Source organism: Dermacentor albipictus, unplaced genomic scaffold (genome assembly GCF_038994185.2).
Source record: "Dermacentor albipictus isolate Rhodes 1998 colony unplaced genomic scaffold, USDA_Dalb.pri_finalv2 scaffold_15, whole genome shotgun sequence".
Classification (NCBI taxonomy): domain Eukaryota; kingdom Metazoa; phylum Arthropoda; class Arachnida; order Ixodida; family Ixodidae; genus Dermacentor; species Dermacentor albipictus.
Genome location: NW_027225569.1, coordinates 6,963,898 through 6,985,899, shown reverse-complemented (window position 1 = coordinate 6,985,899; position 22,002 = coordinate 6,963,898).

Here is a 22,002-nt window from a genome sequence, read left to right as displayed (position 1 = left end):
CAATGAGTAAAGATGCGATCAGCCGATTTCCAACAGTGAAAAAGTATCATCGCTGTTATATTAGCGGAGGTGAAGTCAATGACAATGGGTTATTTAAGCGTGGCATTAGCGGCGTATTGGCTTGTGACGGTGTTTGTGCGCACTAAGCTAGTCGCGGCAGAAAGCAACCCAAGTAACGCAAGACGTTCTGTAAATGTTGCCTTAGTGTACCAAATGTAATGGAACTTTGAAGAGCCAATTTCAACATTGAAGGCACGGTGCCAGCTTGACGTTCGAGCGGAGTTACGCACAACCGTCACAATAAGATCCAGGCACCTACGCTGTATCAACGCTGCATATAAACTTGATGCTAGGTTGGTAATGTTTACAATGTAGCTACAGTGCGGGACTGCACGTCCGAAGAACGTTGCCTGAGGTCAGCAGTGTTTCCATAACTATCATGCCAGCCTGCTGTGCTATTTCCCATATGCGTACTACGTTACGTATAGTTCAGTTACGAGATTTTTTATTTAATCATTTGTCTTTATTATACACTGAGGTATGAAATGTATCGTGGTTATACAGTAATTATTATTTTCCTCCAGAACAGCATGTTGAATAACGTTTTTGTACTTCTCCACAGATAAGTGCCACAAATTATATCGATGAAATGGTGCAAGTATTCACATAGAAAAACTGATAATTGTTATGAGAGTTCGTCTATAATAGATAAATTCATCTATAAAAATATTCCTTTTTCCCACACCAAATTAACAAGACATTGTGGCTGTTTCCATACCGCGTCTCCCCCAAAAGTGGAAAAAGGTTTCAGCAGTTGCCCCATTAATAAGCACCAGCACCATGATACGGCTCTGTAGAATATATGAACACACCGACTCTGCACAGTGGATGCACAGACTGCATGTGTCCTTGTGAATGGCAAAAACAGTGGATGTTGCTTCAGTTCATGCATGGTTTACTACATAGACATGTCACTACAGCAGAGAAGGATTAAATAGGCCACTAATAGGAGCACTGTTCATGTTACTTAGGCCTCGTCGGCCTGACGGCTACGGCAAACGATAAGCAGAGTAGCCGAAGTTTCATTCCTACGTGGGCAGTGGCGACCAAGCGTGAGCACACAATAGCCGGCTCCTGCTCCTTGGTTGATGTCACCTATTAACCAATAACAACCGTAGTATGAGAAATTGTTATATTGACGCGAAATAAGTTTGCCTTCGCCAGGGCGGACAAAAAGGAGAGGGCGGAGTTAGCGTTGGAAGCAAGAATTCAAGGCCCGAATGAGCGAGTGACGGCGTACATAGAAGACATGAATCGGCTTTTCAGACGTGCGGACCCTTCTATGACTGAAACAAAGAAGGTGCGCCATCTCATGCGCGGCGTGAAAGAGGAAATCTTTGTTGGCTTCATTCGAAATCCGCCGACGACAGTTGCAGAGTTCCATGACGAAGCCACTACTATGGAAAAGGCCCTTCAACAGCGGGCCAGGCGAAACAACCGCGACGCCATGGCTTGAAGGGAGCTGTCTGCCATTACCTTCGGTAACGACGTTGGCGCCTTGCGAGAACTCATCAGGGCTCTCCTCAAGGAGGAACTGCAGAAGATTCAGACGACCACTGCCCCTGTGGGGCATCTTTCCATTGCGGAAATGGTGCGCGCCGAGGTTCCACAGGCCGTCCATATTCCTGGACAGTACGAAGCACCACAGCAGGGACCGCTCGCCGAAATGAGTTATGCTGAAGCAGTACGCCGTCCGCCACCCTCAAGTGCGTGCAGCATGGTACACCCCCCTCAACAAATGGAGATAAGCTTCAGGCCGCCTCGCAACCCACCGCACATCACCGAAGCAAGGACTAGGAAGAGCGATGTCTGGCGCACCACAGATTACAAGCCACTTTGTTTTCATTGTGGCGAAGCGGGAAACATCTGCAGAATGTGTCCTTATCGTCATGTGGGGCTCCGTGGATTTTCGCCGAATGCATCTCGTCCACGACCTGGTGAGCGGCAACCGGAAATAGAAAGTTTCATCGCGAATCGTCGCAATGTTGATCAACGATGGCAGGAGCCCCGTTCGTCGTCTCCTGCTCGTTACAGGGCCCCATCACCAAGCCAAGCATTTACTCGCGGCGCTCTGAAACGCCACTCGCCTAGCCCGACGGGTCGGGATAACTAAGTTCAGCGACCTCCGGAGGTGAGGCCGCTGACGACGACCGTACGCAAGATCCTGCACTACGACAACGACGAAAACAGAACGAGGCAGACGTACAGACGGAGTCAAACACCTTACGAGAGGTAGTAACGTCGAATATTCCCGTCACCATTGACGACGAAGAAATAACGGCGTTAATCGACACTGGAACGGACACCTCCGTTATGAGCGTGGACCTTGCCTGCAAGCTGAAGAAAGTTTCTACCGACTGGACTGGGTCGCAGATTTCCACTGCAGGAGGCCATCTGCTAACCCCCGTAGGAAGATGCATAGCGGGAGTGAGCATTCGTGGGTTTACGTACCTCGGAGATTTCGTTATCCTCCCAAGCTGTTCGAGGCACCTAATTCTGGGAATGGACTTTCTGCAGACTAATGGAGCTGTGATTAACTTACAAAAGTCGCGGGTAACGTTTTCGACGGCGGAGGCCTTAGGAGGGAGAAGCACTGATGACACGTATGTCAACGCCTTGAGGATTGTTCACAAGAACATCACGGTGCCGCCAAGGAGAAGCGTAGTGACCCTCGTCACCTGCGACGCATTCGACGGCTATGAGGGTACTGCCGAGGCAAATATCCTGCTGCTGCACGAAAGACACATCTGCATCGCCCAGGGCCTTTTTCAAATACAGCATAAGTGCTCGCAAGTTTTGTTGACAAACTTCAGCCGTGAGTATCAGCACGTCCCTCAAGGTACAGCTGTGGCATTCCTGAACGACATTGCTGACGTCTCCGACATCGGCACGTTACAAGTGACTTCACCGGATGCAACAACTGACGTCAGCCTGAATACCCGCGTCCACATTAATGCTGACTTAGCAGATGTACAGAAGGATCAGCTGCTAGGCCTACTGAAATAATTCTCCGGCTGTTTTTCCACGGAATCCAAAGTCTAGCGCACTTCCGTTACGCAACACCGGATCGTTACCGGTAGACCACGGAACCACAAGGAATGAGACCACTGAAGATTTCGTCGAGAAAGTCGAGGAAGCTCGCCAGCTTGCTCGGAATCGCATCCGCACCCAGCAAAATACCGACGCCTACCGTTACAACCGGACCCGACGGAATGTCCAGTACTTACCAGGCAACCCCGTGTGGGTGTGGGCACCTATCCGACACCGTAGGCTCTCAGAGAAATTGTTGCGCCGCTATTTCGGCCCCTATGAAGTTGTACGCCGCCTGAGTGATGTGAACTACGAGATGGTGCCTCAAAGCTCTGATCCTGGTTCGAACCGACGCCGTCCCCGTGCTGAAGTCGTCCACGTAGTACAGATAAGCCGTACTACGCACGCCAGGGATAAGCAACTCTCACAAACCGCTTCAGCATTGTGTACATTCCTGTATGTTTTTTTAGAGCGCAGCTCTTTGGCGTCCGTTCCTGGGTTTCGCGTCGTTGTCGGCGTTGTCGTCGGCCTCGTAACCAGCTCCGCCCCCCTTTCATCCCCCCAGCGCTAGCAGCGACCGACTGATACCGCTGGATGCCGCTGACGCCGCTAGAGAGTCAAGATAACGTGACTGCATAGAACACCGTCGCCGCCATGCAGAAAGAGGAGGAAAGGGCCCCCCCCCCCCCCCCCCTGTTCTTGTGTGGCGGATAGGGTGCTCTTCAGTTGCCGACGCGCCGGTTATTTCACGTAGGCCCCGGCACGTCGACGAATACGTGACCACCTTCCCACGGCTAGACCTGGTTCTTAGCGCTGCGGAAGCGAGGGTATCATATTGTTTGTGTCGGCATCGGCGGCGTTGTCCCTGAAACCAACTCCGCAGCTGGGGTTGACTCACTATCGGCGTCAGCGGCATCAGTCATTCGCTGCTATCTCATCCCTCCTCCCTTTATCGTGTTGTCCGCTTGCTGCGCGCGCTTCTGCCCCCATCGTTTGCCGCTGGGTGTACACGCCGCCCCCCTCCCCCCTCTTCCTGCGAGTCTCCGGTTGTCAAAGCGCCGGCTCGAACCTAATTCCTTAATTCTTATACTGCTGTGGTGCTCGCAGAGACCACAACAGAGCGGCGGGAGTCGCTATCTACTTGCGCACAGGTCTCTCTGCAATACCAGTCGAAATGTTTGGCACTTCACATGAAGTTGGCGAACTGTGCGCCGCAAAGTTGCCCAACGGCTTGCTGGTAGTAGCTGCCTACTTCGCCCCTACCGCACTCACGAAAGACGTCGTGCACTTCCTGCAACTCGCATTAACCGTCCATCGATCCACACCGATGTTCGTAGTGGGGGACTTGAATGTTGACATAAAGACAAACAGCAATTTCCTAACAATTATGCGGGAGAACATCCCGTTCCTCTCGCTCGTAACGCGTCCCACGGCTGTGACAACCTCGCGAGGCACTTGTATAGATCTCGTCTTTGAGATTCAAGCATTGGTGTACCAAGTCGAACATATATCAGTCTATTTCTCCGACCACAAAGCTTCCTTCATGAGTGTCAAGAACTGTTAGTGGAGTCTTTGTTAAAGGAATACGTGTGAAAAATAAAAAAAAAATTCTGTGATAGCGCATACATGTGTTGCTCGATTTCTTTGCCTCAATCTATCGAAAAGGTGAAACAGCTTATTTGCTGCACTCAAATTTCGCATTAGGAAGTAACGTAATCGTCGGTAATTTTTTTTGTCTTTTCATGTTGGCACTCTTGCCCATAGTGCGCGCCCGCTGCCCTCGAAGCAACCGGGCCGGTCGCTTTTGAGAGGGGAGCAATGACGCGAAATAAGTTAGCACGTGATGACACGGGACCCTTCAGGCGAGAACGACGAATTTCGTGGTTGCCCGCGCGCTCTCCGAGGACGAGCCATCGCTAAAGGCACACGCTTTTTTTTTGCCAATCTGTCGGTGGTAAACTGTTTTAGTTGTAATAGCTGGGTGACAATATGACGAAGTGCAGTACGTGCTGGCAGCTCCGAAACAGCGGACACGACTGCTGTTGAAAAGAGAGCGTTTGGCAAAGAGGTGGCTTCGTGCTCCACTTGTGAGCCGCACGCACTGCGCATCCTCAACGCCGAAAATACTTTCTCCTTTAGGTTTTTGTCCTCAAGACGACTGAGTGGGCAGATCGCTTTAATGCCAGAAGCTGATGTGTCGATATTCCTGAATCTGTGTTGCATCTCATTAAGCCTTCTTTCATTACTTTTTGTCCTGCTAGAATCTCCGCCAATAACTTGTCCGTGGTGGGACCAGGGCTTGAGTCGGTATCGCCGCAAAAAATGAGCAAAGCACATGGAAATTTATGCAGAAACATGTCTACAGCAAATAAACACTTCTGATGCCGTCGTTGTTATGCGCCCTTTCTCGTTCCGTCGATATCATACTTCCTTCGTCGTTCTGTCTTCACTGCGTCAGTGTCATACTGTCATCGTCATGCCTTTATGCTCATAGGCGACCTTGGCAAACGAGTGCCATAGCACCATAGTATGATATCGGGGCACGTGGCGCATAGCCGAATCAACGGATCTCAGAATTACCACTACACGTGTTAAATAAACGTGACTTCAGCATTATGGTCTATCGTGGCATTGCTCGACTGCTATTCGTATTACCGTCGACAGTCGCTGTGACGTGAGTTCTGCCGTCATTTTTTTTTTTCATTTCTCACATACTATGTTCTTATCCAGCGTACTAATATATGTTCGCATAAATATTACTCATACTGTGTAGTTTCACACCTGAAAGACAGACAGGAAGAAAATTTGCACGGAAGAGAAAGTCTTCTCAAGCACTACATACGCAAATCGTCCCCTTTGTTTTTGTCAGTGCTGGCAAAAGGAAATGAATAGATCAATCAATATATCAGTTTATCTTCCATTTCAGAGTGCGGAGGGCCAGGAACTAAGAGATATACTCAGCTTGACGAAGCATACAGCCTCTCTACTGTTCAGCAACAGAGAACATTTCACATTACATTTCACATTTCAGGACAGTATACGTCACATCAATGCACAATTTCAATACCAGCACACATCTGTTCTGCGTACGACACATTAGAATTATTGCCTCCTGCATTCGGGCTCTAAAGATCTGCGTACAGTTTTCTTTTAGGGTACCGCTTTATCTCTGCACGACCAGCTTGCTTGGACCGCTCAATTTGGGGTTTTCATTGAACGTCTTGACAACAGCTTTGGGATAATATAACGGTGATATCCCGATACAATTCCAATTCGTGCTTCGTCCATGGCACGAATTGTGTTGCTACGCCAACGTTATCACCGAGGACGACCAATTGTGAGTGTTAGCTCATAAAAAAGGAATATAATCGACCAAAAAGAATTCTTACATTACACGAGCAGAATTACTTGCAGGTTTTATACTATATGGATACACTTGACATTCCTGCTCTACGTTCCACGCCCTTCGTTCTCACGAATGGATATAGGAAAACGTGAACAAGCATCTTACTAAATTATGGGCAAAATCTAGAAATAAAATACCAAGGAAGTGGGACACTTTTGGGACAGTGCATAGAGCACAAAATGGTGTTCACTTTGTTTTATCGCAATCAAAATGTTCTTCATGCTGATCAAACACGTCAGGCATCATTATCTGCTATGGAAATAGCTATGAACATATTGCGGCTGATGTTGCTTTTTAGGATGTCCTTAATGTTGGCTGGACAATGCTCCCCCCCCCCCCCCCAATTACGGTATATTCGGGACAACACATCTGTTCAAAATTGGTTTCAAGCAATTTGATTGATGTAGGGATATAGCTGACACTAGCATCGGGAGCTTTTTCAAAGCCAAAATATGTCCCCTGACTCCCATTGTGTGTACCAAAGCTTCTATGTTAGAGCCGTTTTAATTGAGGAGATATCTTGGGACAGAGATGAGGCAGCTGGTATGTTACCTATGGGGACTAAAGTTCAAGTGAGGGCAAGGCATATACGTGTTTCTTTTGTTCATTTTAATGTAACATAATTAGCATACTGGCAACAGATCACCCCACAGAGGGCGAAACGTCTCATTCACATTTATAGCTCTGGAACGTATAGCAGTTGTTCTTTCATACGGAATTCACGTAGATGCTTTTACATAACAGTTACGTGGGGACAAGTACCAAGTACCTATGCAAAAGCAGTAAAATATTAACAGGAAGCATAGTTACATACATGAAGGCGCCAATTTTAACGACTCTGCCATTAGAACCAGCCTTGCTTCTGGTTTGTTTCACGGTCAAAAAGTATTTAAAGTAATCGTAATAAAGTGTCACCGTCACTACCACTAGTGACAAACAGTTTTTCAGAAAGATGCTATGACATACACAAGAACATGTCTACACATGAAAGGCCGACAACTTTACGAAAAAACAAACGCCTATTCTTGAGAACGAAAACGTTGCAGTTGAAAAACCCCCTATGACCACGGTTTGAACCCAGCATCGGGCGTTTCCTGGACAAACACTCTAACGAATAAGCTCACCAAGGGGGTTAGAATATATTGCAGAACGAGAACGAATTATTCGACAAGCAGACAGCAGAAGTGTAGCGACCCAGAAGTGGTGAAACATGTGTATGCAAGAAAAACGACCGCCTAAGCATTTTGTACAGTTTGTTAACCAGCGAAGCAAAAACGTCCTGCCCCGAAGTTTATCACTGGGTTAATCCTGACGGTTCATTAAACTACGGCTTGGTAGACTGCCAGATTCTCGGTAGGCAGTTGCTGCTTGTGTTCGGCTCCATGAGCCTCTTGGGCCCGTGCTGCAGCATCAGCAGGGCGTAGACGAGCTTGTTCCCGGTTCTGCTCGCATTATTGCTGATCAAAAGCTGCCTGCTTGTAAGGAGTACGTACGACGCGGGGCCTGCCCATTTCGTAGCTGGAGGGAAACTGCTGCGTGCCCGCTTCCAGGTTTGTTTTATTCGGACGACATTGTGTTGCTAGCTAACAAGGAAAGTGCTATGCAATGTCTGGATATCTGCGGAGAGAAAGGTGAGAATTTAGGTCTGAAATTTAGCGCTAGAAAAATCAAGTGTTATGGTATTCAATGAAAAGAGTGAATAGACAATGTCAATTCAGAGCCAAGAAATACCTGCAGTAAACGAATATGAATATCTTGTTATATGATGGCTAAATGAAGGTAACATATAAATGGGAACAACAAAAAAAGAACAGCAAAGGGGAAGGGAAATGGGGCCATTTATTTTATTTATTTGATTTAGAAAATACTGCAGGCCTTGTAGTGGCCCTTGCAGGAGGTGCAGAATTGCAGAAAAAGAAAAAAAACAACAACAAGGAAATGCAAGAATACATGAGTAGCAAAACAGAAATAACAATTAATTACATTGGAATGATTGCAGGAAAATAAAAAATAAGCAATTTCAGAAACACTGCAACAAAACAAGATAAAAAGAAGCAAACAACTGTTTTCAACTGTCGTAAGTTCAGCTGTCAACGCATTCAATGCTGTCAGTGTTGATAAGGAGCGATATGGGCAAGTTATGCCATTCGCTTCTTGTGCGAGGAAAGAAGGAATATTTAAAGGTGCTTGTCCTGGCAAAATACGGAGTTAATGACTTGGTGTGCTGGTGCCTTGTTAATCGCGCTGTTAGTGGTTGTATGTATTGCTGCGGATTAAGAGATAGCTGATTATTCTGAAGCAGATAGAGGAAATTAATCCTTTCCAGTTTCCTTCGCAATTTTAGTGTCTGTATATTATTTATTTTCATTAAGCTTGAGGGAGAGTCAGTTGGACGGTATTTAGAAAATACAAAGCGGCAGCTTTTCACTGAATTTTTTCTAATGCATCGATGCTGCGTTTCGCGTACGGGTCCCAAACAGTTGCCACATATTCTAGTGTGGGCCTTATACTAGAGTTGTAAGCCAACAGCTTGGTGTCCGGAGGTGCCATTTTTAATTTATGCCTGAGCAGACCAAGTTTTCTTAAAGCTGAAGCTCATGTTGCAAAGATATGTTTATTCCAGGAAAGATCATGCATTATGATAACCCCCAGGTACCTATATTCCTCGACTTCGGGTAAGGGTTGAGATGCAAGATCATAAGTAAACGGTAAAGGGTGCTTTTTTTTAGTAATTCTCATAGAAACTGTTTTATTAACGTTTAGCTTCATGTTCCACTGCTGGCACCAGACATGAATGCTCTGAAGGGTAGAAATTAAGAGGACCTGATCTTCGCGGCATTTAATTTTATTAAATAAAACACAATCATCAGCAAATAATCTTAATTGAAGGGGGTGAGCGATTACTTCTGCAATATCATTAATACACATTAAAAATAACAAGGGGCCAAGCACGCTTCCTTGAGGAACACCGGAAGTAATTGGCACTTCATCTGAAGGGCAGTCGCTTATGCTGACGAATTGTGTGCGCTTAGTTAAGTATGCAGAGATCCAGGAAATTAAGTATGGTGGCAGTTTTATGATTTCGAGCTTGTCGATTAGTTTATGCTGACAAACAAGATCAAATGCTTTTCTGTAATCCAGGAATACAACATCAATTTGACCATGTTTATCAAGAATGCTAGCAAAGCTGTGGATGACTGAAGCTGACTAAGTGACGGTGGAAAAACCCTTCCTGAAGCCATGCTGTACCGGTGTGAGGATGCTGTTGTCACTTAAGAATTGTTTTATCTGGTTAGCTATAATATGTTCCAATAGTTTGCAGCAAGATGAAGTCAGGGAAATCGGTCGATCGTTCGTTATTATTGTCGCTTCGCCTTTCTTAAGCACCGGTACAACCCGAGCCGATCGCCAGTCTTTGGGAAGGGTGGCGGAAGATAAAGATACGCTAAAAATGCGCACTAGAAAAGGTGCAACCATTTCTGCATAGCGGTGCAAAAAGGCATTTGGGATGTTATCCGGTCCTGGTGATGATTTCGTTTTTAAATTTAGCAGCATAGAAACCACACCAGTCAATACAACAGCAGGATCAACATAACAAGGGGTACGGCTGAAGGGTACATGGTTCGAGACACTTGAAAATACGCTGTGAAAAAAATTTATTAAAATGTTCCGCTATACATCGCTTCTCAGTAACCATTACACCGTTGTGCACAATGCAGTCAATGGTTTTCTTTGTGCTAGCTAGATGGTTCCCGAATTTTTCCGGTGCACTGCGCATAAAGCTAGGCAGGGTATATTGAAAATACCGTTGCTTAGCCTTGAATACAGCCCGATTCAAGGCCTCTTGAATGTTCTGGATTTAAGTGCAAAGGGCATGCCGTCACCGTAGCCTTTTAAGTTTTCGTTTACGTTGCAGTACTTTTCGTGTAATCCACGGAATACGTTTGGACTTCTTTTTAACTTTGTTTGGAATAATATTATCGAGACAGAAATGGCGCATTTCTTTGAACTTATTCCTGAGCACCACGACGTCATTCCCATCAAATTTGCTCAACCTGTGATCTAAGTAGTCCAAAACACTTTCATCTCTGGCACGGGAAAAATCCTTTACAATCACTGTTTTATGAAAGGCAATTTCGGAACATTCCATGGGACATGAAAAGTAGACAAGTTTGTGATCCGAAATACCTTTTTCTACAGAGGTGACAAAATGTTCAATAGAGCGACTAATAAAAATAAGATCAAGCATAGTTTTACTATATCCTTGTAAGCGCGTCGGCTGTGTCACAATTTGTTGCAAGTTAGTTATTAGTTAGGAAAAAGAAATGGGCATGGGCCGGACATGTATTGAGGAGGGAAGATAACCGATGGTCACTAAGGGTTACGGACTGGATTCCAAGGGAAGGGAAGCGTAGCAGGGGGCGGCAGAAATTTAGGTGGGCGGATGGCATTAAGTCGTTTGCAGGGACAACATGGCCACAATTAGTACATGACCAGGGTAGTTGGAGAAGTATGGGAGAGGCCTTTGCCCTGCAGTGGGCGTAACTAGGCTGATGATGATGATTAGTTAGCATAATATCAATCAAGTAATCGACATTCTGATCGTAACTGTAAGCAGCATAATCCCAGTTAACACCAGGCAGGTTGAAGTCACCAACGAGAAATATTTGATCCTGAGAAAAAGTCGACTTATGCTAATAAAGGTAATTTAGGAAATGGGTAGGTGGCTCAGGTGCGCGATAAACAGCAAATAATAAAAAGGATCGCCTCCCACAGCGAAAGTTTAGGCTAATACTTTCATGATTTTCAATCTGCCGAAGTAGAAAAGCAGGTATGCTATGTTTGACTAGTACAGCTACACCGCCTCCTCCAGGCGGTGTATTTGGAAATGCGGTTCCTTGCATAAAATCAGGGGCACAATAAGGAATCGATGGCAACAAAAAGTCCGTGGGATGTCTCGCGACTACAAATGAAGCTGTACAGGATTATATGGGCTGGTCTAGTTTTGAAGTGAGGGAAGCTCGCAATAAAATTGATTATGAAGAGCGACTGAGGAATATGGAAGAGCGTAAATGGGCTGGGATACTTTTTAGGTGGTTGTACAGGGAAAACCTTGATTTACAATGAAGGAAAAGAACCAGGAAGTTTACCAGCACGTATGCAACCTATATGGTGGGAGACATGGCAATAAAGAACGCCAAGCTGAAAGTCAGAGAGGAAGAGATAATCTCATGGGCGGCGGCAATGGAAAAGAAACCTGCTCTGAGTAACTATTTAAGAGGAAAATGCCAAATCCCGAAAGAACCCAATTATGATAGCTCAAAGGGAAACTCCTTACTTTTCGAAGCGAGATCAGGATGCCCTACAACATGCACTTGTAAAGCGAGATACAAGGAAGTACAGGCATGTGCTTGCTGCGGTAAAGCTAGGGAATCGAGAAAGCATGTGTTATTAGAATGTGAAGATATCTGCCCAGCGGTTGATTTGGGCACCTCTGGTCTCCTTGAAGCCCTTGTGTTCAGAGAGAGCAGGGGGAAAGAGAACATGTCCGCACCAGTGATTAGTAACAGGCTATTGAAGTTGAAGTTGAAGTTGATATTTATTTGCATCATCACAATGCGGGAATGCTCGGGCAAAAAGTGAAAATCAATTCAATTGAGAAGCGCCCGAGCCCCCAATATACAAGGCATACAAAGAGGGTGACAATTAACAAGGCATTTTAACAGCTTACCATTGCAGGTTAACCTCTAGTGTTATACAATGTAATGTAATACGAACAGCTTGACAGTAACTATACATACATAAAAATACAAACAGCAGGGGAAAAATAGTACTGACATCATGGAATGAAGAACTTTCGCATGTTACGTATGCTGCACATTTCTACATGAATATCCTGGAAAATTAGTTTGTTCAACAGAGCTGCAAGTGCATGACGTAACATTTGCCGCCCAAGCTCACTACGACAAAATGGCACGTGCCAATATTCTTTACTACGGAATGGATATACAATGGTATTCGTTTTCAACGATGATATGCTAAGAAATGCATGCTCGCTGTTATATACAGATTTTTTGTATCTTATGCATAGAAAATACTCGTAACGTTTGGGCACGGGAACAATTTTAAACTGACGAAACAGTTCAGCAGTGTGTGCATTGTAATCGGCATTAGCGATATGACGTAATGCCTTCTTTTGTAGCACATGCAGTTTGCTAGTGTTAGACGATGTGGTATTTCCCCAAACCAGGAAACAATAGTTAAGATGGGATAAGAAGAGTGTGTTATAAATTAACAATTTTACGGATACGGGAAGGTATGAGCGAAATTTTGCTACAACACCAACAGACCTATTTAGGCGAGACATAACTGAGCTAACGTGAGGATCCCAGCTCATGTTTTTATTGAAAAGTATTCCTAGCGTTTTTACAGTATCAACTATTTCAATTTTGCAGTTGTTGAACTTTATCACTGGTTTTACAATAAGCGAATTTTGACGCGCATGAAACAAAACGGCTTTTGTTTTTTTGGAATTTATTAACAGGCAATTTGCAGCGCTCCATCTACTAAGCTTTTCCATAGTTTCGTTAATAACCAAGGTCAGGTGCTGCATGTCACGGCTTTTAAATAGGAGGCTTGTGTCATCTGCATGTAAAATATAACTTGGGTCGTTGCTAATAGTTGTTATATCATTAATATATAGCAGAAACAATAATGGGCCCAGGATACTACCCTGAGGGACTCCTGTGGTGATATTCTGGAAAGTAGACACGTAGTTTCCTATCGCCACGCCCTGACATCGATATTGTAGGTAAGATTTTAGGAGGAGCGCTGCGATTCCACGAATACCGTATAATTCTAGTTTTTCCAAAAGTATTTCATGGTTGATCCGATCGAACGCCTTCGCGTAGTCTATAAATTTACCAATGCACAATTTTTTGTTTTCAATGGACTCAAGAATTAATTCTTTTTGCTTTAGAAGAGCTGTTTCTGTGAACCTGTTTGGTAGAAATCCATACTGAGATGAAGTAATCAAGTTAAATTTCACGCAAAACTTCATCAGTCGTTTATAAATTATCTTCTCCAAGCCCTTGGAAAAAATGGGCAGAATCGAAATTGGCCTATAGGTAGCCATGTCATTTCTGTCAGCACTTTTAAAAAGCATACTAACTTTAGCTACTTGCATCAGTTTTGGAAAGCAACCTGAATATATTGATAAGTTATATACATAAGCCAATACTGGGGCTATTATTTCAAACCACGTGTTTAACTGGAGCCATCTCTATACCATCAATATCATGTGCTTTGCTGTTTTTAAATGAGTTAAATATGGCACATATTTCGGCCTCAGTAGTTGGTTCGAGGTACATGCTAAAAGGGTTGCTATTTATGGCGTGTTTAGACCTACTTGACCTTTGCGGACCTGACACAGCATCTTTGAGAAATGTATTAAATTGTTCAGCAAGCTCGAAGCCCTCAATACGACGGCCATGATAGTTTAGCTCCGTGACTGTTGCCGAGACTTGCGTGCGATTTAGCAGACTGTTGAGCTTATTCCACATCTGCGCACTGTCTCTACATTGCTCTTTACTAAACTGATCGTGCAGAAAAGAGCGCTTTTCGTTTTTTAGAAAGGTGTTAAGCTTATTACGATATTTTTCATAAATATCGAGATCCTCTGGTGATCTGGTCTTAAGAAACTTTTGGAACAATCTTGCCTTCTTTTTTTGTTCTCCGCAGGCACTCGCGGTTGATCCACGGTTTCCGGTTTTTGTTACGTTTTCGCAATACTTTTTCCTTAAAATGTTCGAAATAAATACGTTTGAAAGCACAAATGAAAGCCTCGTATGTGGCGTCGGCCGTTGAAGAATGGTAAACGTCAGTCCAAGTTTCCCTTTCAAGGCACGCGTAGAAGGCGTTTAAAGTTGTGGGAACGATATTTTGTACAGTCTTTACATCGTTCATTTGCGCATATGTAAGCTTATCTTCAGCCCTGATAAACAAATAAATCGGCAAGTGGTCGCTGATATCACAATTCAGGACACCAGTTGTCAAACTTTCGGTATGTATATTTGTAATAAAGAGGTCGATGAGTGTCTCTGTGTAGGATGTAACACGCGTTGCCGTATCTGTTAAGATAGCGTGACCAGATGACTCTACTGCTGAAAAGAGTGTTTCCTTAATGCAGGAAGATTTTAAGATATCAATGTTTAGGTCTCCGCCAAGAATTAGTTTCGCGTTTTTCGAATTAACATAATTTAGAAGTTTTTCAAGGTATGCAATGAAATGTTGGATTTGTGCCTTCGGTGGCCGATACATGACAGTGAAAATATATTCGTGCGATAGTAATGTCAAACATTCTATGTCCTCGGATATAATGGAAAACTCGGCATCTATTTCACATTCTAGCTCACGTTTCACGAGAACCTCTAAACCGCCACCTTGCTTATGTTGCCTGTTAAGAAAGAAGCTTTGATAACCTTCGCGGTGGAAAATTTCAGTATTTGCAGAACACCATGTCTCTGTAAACATCATCACATCGAAATTGAAAACAAATTCATCTAAGAAAACTGACAGTTCTTCCTCCTTGTTTCTCAGGGACCGCACATTCAGGTGAAAGCAGGTAAAATGGTTTTTAGAATAGTGAAACGCATTATTAACGTATTCTGAAGACACAGCCATTGCAAAAGCATTGAATAACAGAAAAAATATGTGCAGTCGACGCAAACTAGTTAATCCTTTCTAGATCACGCTCACTGCGAATGTGCACAATCGGTGACGTTTCATCTTTCCTGACCAAAATCTTGCCGCTGCTTGACCAAACAAATCGCCAGTTTTTCAATCTCTTTTGCGCAAGCGCCATGCTGAGAAGATGCTTCAGCGTTGGACAAAGGTGCTCGTTAACATACAGTGGTGAACCAGGGGAAAAACCCAGTTCCTCAGTAGACAGGCGTGACTTTTTTGCTTTCTGTAGGATTGAATCACGCTTGGTACGGCTCTTAAACTGCACAATTATGTTTGGGGTGGCATCAGTATTCCTTGTAGGCACACGATGGCACACTTCAATGTCTGTTTCCACGATAGGTTCATTCAAGACCACACCGATTTTGTGCAAAATCTTAGGAACGCTTTCACTTTCAGTCAAGGGTACACCTTTTATCTCGAGATTGCGGTTTCTTGAGTACTGCTCAGACACAGTAACACGGTTCTCGATTTGACCGACTTGCTTTGATAGCGTTGAGCAATCGCTTGTAAGTTTTGTGTTAATTGCCTTGAGCTCCTTGTTTTCTTTCGCGATTTCATTTTTTTCCTGCTTGACCTTTTCGAGTTCGGCATGACAGAAGTCAAGACTTGCCTTCAGCTCTCTCAGTTCTTTTCTGACTTCGCGTTCCAGCTTATATTTGAAATCTGGCATTTCCTTTCAGAGCTCCTCTCGAAATTTGGCGGAATCAGCCATAACATTCACAATACAAGAGAACACACAAGCACTGGTATCGGCAGCAGTTAAGGCAGAACTTATAGTGTTTTCTGTACTAATTGTGAAAAACAATTCTAACCTGCAAATATACAAAGTAGCTTCAGAAGGTTGTCGAGCTGCCCCCGCTGCTGCCAAGTGGTTGCGGATCGGAGATGCAGGCCTTTATGTAGCTTGTTCTTCCACCTGGTGGGCGTGACGTCACTGGCAGTCACACGTAGTCACTGCAGGTGAGCCTTGCACTTGCTGATATCACGGCGTGCCGTAATCAGCTGTTGAAACAGTGGTCCAAGCTGCAAATATACAAAGTAGCTTCAGAAGGTTGTCGAGCTGCCCCCGCTGCTGCCATTTGGGAGATTGACGGAAAAAAAGTCAGGAAACAAACAACGGAGGCGTGCAAGGACGTAGTTCCTAATAGGGGTTGAGAAAGTTTGCTTATGGGAATTATTCTTGTATTTTTGTTCTTTTTTTTAAACATAGATAGGAGCTTGGTGGCGAAACCTGCTACCGCGTTCCAAACGGCACGCTCATAACATCCATCCATCCATTCGCCGCGCTCCTGCGTGACTTTATGACGGCGTGAGAAGGAGCCGAAATACGCCTCCTAAATTTTTTTTTCTCCCTGGTTAGGGTCCACAGCTGTGATTGTTAGGGCTGCTGCGAAAGTGCTAGCGAGCGACGGCCGCTCCGCCGGCGCGGTGCGATCCAGACAAGGGTCAGGTGCGCTCGCGTGAACTTGAGTGATGCCCCTATATGTGGCACCCAACGTGGCGAGGTCAATTTGCGGTCTCACACTACGCTCACGGCGCCCACGCTGAGATCGCGTGTGCCGGCCGACCATCGCAAGTCCGAGCACTCGGAGCCGTCATGGATACAGGGCGCCACGTGGGCGCCTGCTCCGGCGTAGCGCTGCGTGCGCGCTTGCACCGCCGGTTCCAGCTAGGCGTGGGGGCTGAGGCGAGACAGCGCGCAGCAAGCGATACCCTAGGCAAAGCACTCTAAAAGCAACGGAGAACATTTCTTAAGCTTGCATTCCATACAAAAGCTTCAGCAATACGTCCAAATCCAAATCTAATTGTGACAGTATACATGACCCGATGGCCACCATTGGCCCCTAACAGGACAACGCAACAGCGATAGGAAAGAACCCACCGGGAAGAGGTTGTCAGTCCTACAGCCAGTGCCTGCCATTGCGCACACCACAGCAGATAACGTGGAAACAGAAAGAAACAAGAACAGACGGTGTCATCACTGACAGGCGTTGCCTCAGGGCATCGAGACGACGTAGGAGTGCGCGCACCCACCGAGGCTAGCACCCCAACCAGCCGAAGTAATCATGTGCTGGCGGTGGACAAATGGGCCGCCGCCGGCAGAGAAGAACACAGAGGCACCTTCCGACGCCCCGATGTCGTCTCCCAGACTCCGTCTTGCGCGCGCGTATACCCTGAGCGCACGGAAGCAGGGCCCGAATCCCACCAAAAAGTCGGCCAATGTGTGAAGCCCGTTGACCTTCCCGTGGGCGGGATGACGGTCAGGGGACAGTGTTTTATGACCCACTGTTATTCCACCCAGGAGATGAGGACAAGGACATGGAGCTTTCGGAAACGCCACGCAGTGTAACGACGTCGCACCACTGTGAGCCTAAGCCTGGCGCCAATTACAGAGGTATTACTGAAGTTGACGCGCGCGCACCTAACCCTTCTCTCTATCGCACCGCGCCCGCGGAGCAACAGTCGCTTAGCACTTTCGCAGCAGCCCTAACAGTCAGAGCTATGATCTCTAACCCGCGGTTCGCAGTTAGCTGCGACCATGGCAGGTTCAGGCCAGGGGGTCAGGGCGAGTCCTTGACTTAAGGTGTTTATTCACGCAATAGTTGCATATACCAACACATACGAACGAAGGCAACAACAGCAAACACAAAACACCCATCTACATAGATTTAGGTACACGTTAAAGAACCCCAGGTGGTCGAAATTTTCGTAGTGCTCCACTACGGCGTGCCTTTTAAGCAGAAAGTAGTTTTGGCACGTAAAACCCCATAATTTAATTTTAATCAATACAAAACCACAGAGGCGGAGCGTTCCGCACGTCTGAGGCGAAAAATCACAGAATATAGAAACCACACAAGAGGCTGATAAGGGCTCAGCTCTCCTAGCGTGGATCCGCTCTCGGACCCCGGGGTTGTCCGTCACTAAATAAGGCCGAGCCCCGCGGGTGGGTGGCGCGTGGCGGTCTCTGCACCTCAATTCAGGGACGGCCAATCGCAAGCTCGTCAGCCGATAGACAAAGACGCATCGCGAGAATAGCGCTTCTGCCCTAGCAGCGGAAAAAGAGCCTTCCGGCTTGCAAAATACCGGAAAGCAGGGAACAAGGTACCGTGGCTGCGGCGTCGTGGCGAGGCGCGAAGAGCAGCGAGAGCGGTGAAACGTTCCCTCTCCCCGATACCCTCTGCGATCGAGCACGTGATCATAGCGAGGCCGCTGCATTAATTTCGTAAAGCGTGAGCGTTCCCACAAGAACAAAAGAAAGTTTTCGCGTTACCTAAGATGCATATGCCCAGTTCACTTGCACGCACATGTCACGAGCCTTTCTTTGATTAGGAGGGATGCTGACTAGAGTTTATGGCTTGCTAATGGCTGTAATTTTTGCGAGACATTTCACAAGGCAAGTGTGACATCACATTGCCTCTACAATGTGCCACGCTGTACAACGTACAAAAGACCAAGCCTCCCACAAAGGCCATCTGCCTCCCACCATCCCCCCCCCCCCCTCGCACTCCAAAAAAACACATTTGGGCAGAAACTGAATTCGAGAAGTGTCATACAGTGCATAGCATTATTTGCAATCATTACTAATGAAGCTTATATTTTACCCTTGGAACCAAGACTTCTACATTTTAAGAGATAAGCAACTCCAAAGAAGACCAAGAACACTATGACGAGCACCCTATAGTAAGCGCCTCCGTACCGCCATGCTTGTGTTTGGCAAATACAAAACGTTCCCTTGGTATTTCCATCGCAACGGGCTTATGTTGTGGCGCTTTGTTTCTCGTATGATTTGCCCGCCGACCCACTCGCCTTTGTTACCACACGTCTTCTCCAGAAGCTACTCTTTCTGCGAGTACCGTGTCCGCGCAAGCCCTCGCCTGCGTTCTAACTGCGCTTACGTAACGGGCTGCGTTTCGTGCACGTCTTCTAGGCGCATTCTGACGTCTCCATTCCTCGTCACTCCACACTTTATTGGGCGCGGCATAGTCAGGGAAGTTTCACATTCAAAGTATAACAACCAGTGAGCTGACGCAGCAATGACTGATTTCTGACCTATGATGCGACGCAGATCCCCCCCCTCCCCCCCCCCACCCCCCAATGTCGAGTACGCTGGTCGCGGGTCGAGAAAGTTCTGGGTGGATGGCTGTCGGCACCTGGCGACTTTCTGAAAAAAATATCGCGTAGGAGGTATCTGCGCCTACAAGACCCCGTTTGCATGCATATTTTTTGTATTCAAAGAAATCCATCTATCAAGCCTCCGTTTCATACATCAGGTGCAATAACGCGGAGGCTAGGGCTTTTTTTTTTTGCAGTTTCTGCGTTCGAACTTGAAAAGAGTTCGGTGTTCCTTGACTCGATTCTTGTCATTTTTTTTTATATAAGCTGACTTCCGAATGACATAAAGAATTTATCACTACAAACAATCCACGTACTTATACGGCTGCTAACACTTTGCTTTCAATGAATTTCCTTTTGATTATTTCTTAACTACAGCCCGTCGTGGCAGCCTCACGTGCATGCTCGCGCAGACAAACACCGCTCACGAGCAGCGATGCACAGATGAAAACGCGCGGAGTCACACATTCTGCTGACCGGGCTTCTTCCGTAGTTTCCACAGCGTTCACCTGATGCATGAAATGGAGTATAGATGGCGCTACGCAAACGGCTACACGAAACGGAAGGACAAACGGAATGGAGCAGGAAATGCCCCGGGCACCTACCCTAAGAATGCTACGCAGAAAAAAAAAATGACGTTTAACACGAAGCTTTCTCTCGGTACACCGTTGCATTCAATTTTTATATTCAAACGCCAGTTGAAAACGATAATGATCTCATCAAATTATAACGTGCTACATTAAGTTATTAAAATCGTAGTTTTTGCTTTCGGGTAATCAATATTTAGTAAAACTTGCTGAAAATTGCTAAATTGCCAAAAGTGCTTGTAAAATGTATAAAAAGTTCTGCTTGTAAAATGCACTACTGCTTTTGACTCGGCCACAAGGCTAAGTTAAAGTGAACTTGTGGAATTCGAGAAAGTTAAATTGTTGTGGTTGTAAGAATAAATTTTATGTTGAGCCTGTGAGTCAAAATTCTTGAAAATTAGCAGACTTATCAAAAAGTCGCAGTATGAAAGATGAAACACCGATTCCGGTAACTAATTAGTAGATAGCTGTGCGAACTAAGGATAGTAGTTTCAGCGGCCCTATGTACTTGTTAACATTCACTTACTTACTAAATTACCAAGGATATTATGTGTAGGCGTGATTGAAGGAGGACGTAGCAAGAGATAGACATCGAGAGACAGCACTGTCTTTGTTTGTGTGTCTGCTTCTTTCTACGTCCTTGTTCCGTCGCGCTTACACATTCTATCATAGATTCAAACCAACAAGCTCGCCAACGTGTTTTAACTAAATTGACGGTGTCATGCGAGCATAGGTCAACATGAACACATCTGGCTCGATGAGCGCGCAAACGCGGAGTCAAAATGCTGGAGTGAGGAATCGCGGCAGGAGCAATCGAATTATCTTTCGCGCACATCTCGGTTCAACGCGAACGAAACGTCGAAAGCACAATGCATACGAAGCTACGCGCACTCTGCAGACATCGCACATCGCTTTGAAGATGAGGCCCGCTAGGACGCGAAATTTGGCGACGCCGCACGTTGCTTTCAAGACACACGAGTGCCGGCAACTCATCCTTATGGCTTCTGCCAGTCGCGTGCCCAACGCCACAGTAGACGCCGCGGTTGTCTCCACTCTCTATGGAGCGGTGGGCGAGGGGGACATCGAGGCACCCTAGATGCGTCCGGAAAAAGAACGCCGCACCTCCCTTGCCTGTCATCCCGGCCTCGCTCGCGGCAGGAGAGGGCACGCTTCCGGCCCGCGTTCCTCGCTCGCGCACGCGAGACTGAACTGCGTTTGGCGCCTCATCCTCGCACACTTTCACTCGCACATACAGCATACGACGCGTGACGGAGACTTCGTCGCCCTTGGACTTTACATGGCCCCTCTCGGCGGCGCCGGCGACGACGGCGACGCTGACGGCACAAAAGGGCCTGGAGTGTCCGTACAGTTGCGGTCACAATAAAAAGAAAACGAAGTTCAATAATCCAGGACTGTTCAACAAACAGATATTGCACTTCTGCAGACTGCACTTGTTATGTGTAAAGAAATTTATTATAAGAATTTACAGGTTTTGTGAAATGTTTAAATGCTCATGAGCGATTTGTAAGTGCTACTCACAAATTAGTGATTGTATTTAAGATCAGTAGATGACAGGTCTACCAACTTGATTTATGGTTTTACGTGCAACTAATAGAATTGTGTCATCTTTTTCTTAATTTATGAGTAACTTCATAAATTTGTTGCTTTGTTTCTTATAATTTCGAAATTTACTTGAATTAGTATAGAAAGCAGACTATCTCCACCCTAGTATAGTGCTATGCGAATGATGCTTTTTCTTCCTTTTTTATAAAATATTTGCTTTGATGTAACACTACTTTTCCATTTACCTTATTTCTTCCTGGATGCCTCTAAGGTGTTCATGATATTTTAACGTTGTAGTGACGGGAAAGAACACAGCAGGCGTTACCGTGAATGACCAAACTAACTTTTATTGGGCGAACCTGCTCCCACAAAAACAGCCTATACTCAAGGCACAACGATAGCTTTCGAGCTGTCGGGCTTCTTCGGCGCGCTGGAAATGAGCGGCGACGTCGACATTCTCTTCGTCTGTGACGTGTGGCAGCATGGTTTCAGGAGTCT